Raw genomic sequence first — 3424 nt, 5'->3', positions numbered from 1 at the left:
GATCAGTAAAAGACATGGACGTGGTCCGTTGTGACGAATGCTCTACCAAGGTTGATATCTATTGTCGAAGTTGCGACGCTAAGTTATGTGGAGAATGCGCAGGAAAACATCTTGCAAGCTACCTTTCAAAAAATCATGACATCGTTCCTTACACCGAGCGGTATTCCAAACCTATCGCCCCACGCTGTACTTGTGAGGAAAAAGTGGAATGCATTATGTTCTGCCAGAAGTGTAATTGCCCTATTTGCGGAAAATGCCTTCTGGGGCCACATCAGCACCATGCTGTGTCGGACCTCTCCGAAATATGCGAAAGTCAGCGTCAGATCATCCAAAAGGAAACCTGTTATCTGGAGAGTTCTTTCCTAGACACGTTGACAAAAATGATCTGCCGGTTGCAGGAAAAGAGAAATAATGTACCTCAACAATATGAACCATTGCTAAAGAAAATACAGATTCAGGGCAAGAAATGGCATGAAATAGTAGATTGCGTTGTTGACCGCCATATTGATGACGTAGATAAGATCATGCAACGTCATTTATCATCCATTGATGATACCATCATAACACTCAAAGGGCTTCAAGTCAGAACAGAGAAAGTTCTGGTAGATAACCTTAGAATTTTAAAGAATAACAAAGCAGAAGAAATTCTGAAATATGAAGGAAGCGTTGATGAACTCGGAACAGTTCCAGAGTATACTGAATTTGTAATTCCTCAGTTTACACACAGACCAGTAAAGGTTGAGGATATTTTTTTACAAAATTTGGATTTCTGACACCTGGTACTAAAAACGAAGACAAAAATTTCTTCGTTCCTGCAAAGGAAAACCAAACGTTTGATATAATCAAAAGTGGTTTTCGGTCAGACAATCTGGTAGCTTGCGTCTCAAAAGAGGAAGTTTGGATCACAGGTAAAGATAAAATAATGAAGCTTTTTAACAGCCAAAACACCCTTTTAGAGACAGTTGATACGTTAACAGGAAATTGGCCCTGTGATGTATGTTTGACCAAACAAGGAGATCTTTTGTACAGTGACTGGAACGATAGAAGTGTGAATCTAGTAAATGGCGGGAAAATTAAGAGAATAGTTGCACTGGATGGATGGAAACCATCAGGAATTTGCCCTTCTTGTGTTGGTGAACTTCTAGTGTGCATGCAGAGTCATAATGAGCTCGAGAGCAAAGTTGTCCGATTTTCGAAGTCCGCTGTAATACTGGAAATAGAGTACGACAGCAATGGTCAACCTCTGTATAGTAGTGGCGGTTACACAATGTTTGTAGCTGAAAATAGGAACCTAGACGTCTGTGTGAGTGACTTTCGAGCACATCAAGTTATAGTGGTGAGTCAGTGGGGTAAACTTCGTTTTAAGTACGATGGAAAAATCCACACAGGACGTACTTTTTCACCATATGCCATTAATACGGACAAAATGTCTAGTATGGAACGCCATAGCTGCCTTATGTGGTTATTTCATGAGAAGATGGTGCTTTTTTATGTTATGCTGTGGTTATTTTATGAGAAGATGGTGCATTATTATGTTATGCTGTGGTTATTTCATGTGAAGATGGTGCTTTATTATGTTATGCTGTGGTTATTTCATGTGAAGGTGGTGCTTTTTTATGTTATGCTGTGGTTATTTTATGTGAAGGTGGTTTTTTATATGAAGGTGGTTTTTCATGTGAAGGTGGTTTTTCGTGTGAAGGTGGTTTTTTATGTGAAGGTGGTTTTTCACGTGAAGGTGGGTTTTTATGTGAAGGTGGTTTTTCGTGTGAAGGTGGTTTTTTTATGTGAAGGTGCTTTTTCACGTGAAGGTGGGTTTTTATGTTATGCTAATGTTTTTTATGTGAAGGTTGTTTTTTTATATTTAATGAGAAGTTTGTCACTCGGAACTCCTCATATTTTTGAAGACTGAGTTAAACAGCTATTATCTCGAAATTTTGAAAGTAAAACAAATAGTCAATGTAATTAAAATCATTTTAATACACCATTGCTAGTTCCTCTTTTTTCCATAGGCACTTGTTTTCAGGATTGTGTATTTTGTGTATTATGTTTTTTCTAGGTGTGTCGGAATACACTCGATAACATAAAAATAAAAAAATCACTGAAATTAGCACGTTTTAAAAATGTCATATTACTGTATATAATAAGAGTGAAGGTACGACAGTTGCCATTGTCGGAAAATCTAGAGGGGTCAGAAACCGCGCCAAACTTGTTCTCTCTAGACTTTCCGTGCCATTCCGGGACGCATCTACATTTTAGTACACAGTTAAAAATCGTCACTTCCATTGCTTTCACTTTCAGTGCTAGGTATCAGCATGTTTTTGTTTACTGCATATTTTATACGGCAAGTTCAAATTGGCAGACGATTGAAGGGCGTTATTCAATCATTTTGTAATGTAGATTTCACCCAAAACTGATAGGAAAAGTGTAGATATTGAATAAAATCAAGTGTGAACCGAACCAGACACCCCGTAAATAGCAACTCTTTTTTATACACATTTTTAAAACGTGCTAATTTCAGTGATTTTTTTTAATTTTTATGTTATCGAGTGTATTCAGAAACACCTAGAAAAAAAACATGATACACAAAATACACAATCCTGAAACCAAAGGCCTATGGAAGAAAGAGGATACTAGCAATGGAGTATTAAAATGATTTTAATTACATCGACTATTTGTTTGTGAGGAATTCCGAGTGACAACCTTCTCATTAAATATAAAAACCACCTTCACATAAAAAAAAACATCAACATAACATAAAAAACCACCTTCAAATAAAAAACCATCTTCACATGAAAAACCACCTTCACATAAAAAACCACCTTCACATGAAAAACCACCTTCACATAAAAAACCACCTTCACATGAAAAACCACCTTCACATAAAAAACCATCTTCACATGAAATAACCACAGCATAACATAAAAAAGCACCACCTTCACATGAAATAACCACAGCATAACATAATAAAGCACCATCTTCACATGAAATAACCACAGCATAGCACAATAAAGCACCATCTTCACATGAAATAACCACAGCATAGCATAAAAAAGCACCATCTTCACATGAAATAACCACAGCATAACATAAATAAGCACCATCTTCTCATGAAATAACCACATAAGGCAGCTATGGCGTTCCATAGTCTAGGATATTTATAGTGGACAGTGGAAGTCGTTGTATCCACGTTATTGACGCTGATGGTCATTTTCTCGCCTACATTCCTACGTGTGGGAATACTGAACCGCTCGGACTAAGTATGAAAGATGGCGTTATCTTCATTGGAGGTGACAACAGTGACATTGTTACCTGTGTGAAGTACAATGACTTCATATAATTAAAGGAATGAATTTCCCGAATTTTATTCTATAACTATTAAAAGCAAAACTTGACTTTGAAAAGCAAAGACTTTAATAGGAACGAA

The 3424-nt window shown here is 36.9% G+C and overlaps 1 pseudogene; it reads left to right on the top strand.

Moving 5' to 3' along the window:
- On the top strand, positions 1-2079 carry LOC133201585 (uncharacterized; annotated as a pseudogene).
- The last annotated feature ends 1345 nt before the right edge of the window (positions 2080-3424 follow it).

This window comes from Saccostrea echinata, unplaced genomic scaffold (genome assembly GCF_033153115.1).
Source record: "Saccostrea echinata isolate AGI-Se365-2 ecotype Australia unplaced genomic scaffold, CSIRO_AGI_Sech_v1 ptg000045l, whole genome shotgun sequence".
NCBI classification, from domain to species: Eukaryota; Metazoa; Mollusca; class Bivalvia; order Ostreida; family Ostreidae; genus Saccostrea; species Saccostrea echinata.
This window is presented reverse-complemented; position numbering and strand designations above follow the sequence as displayed.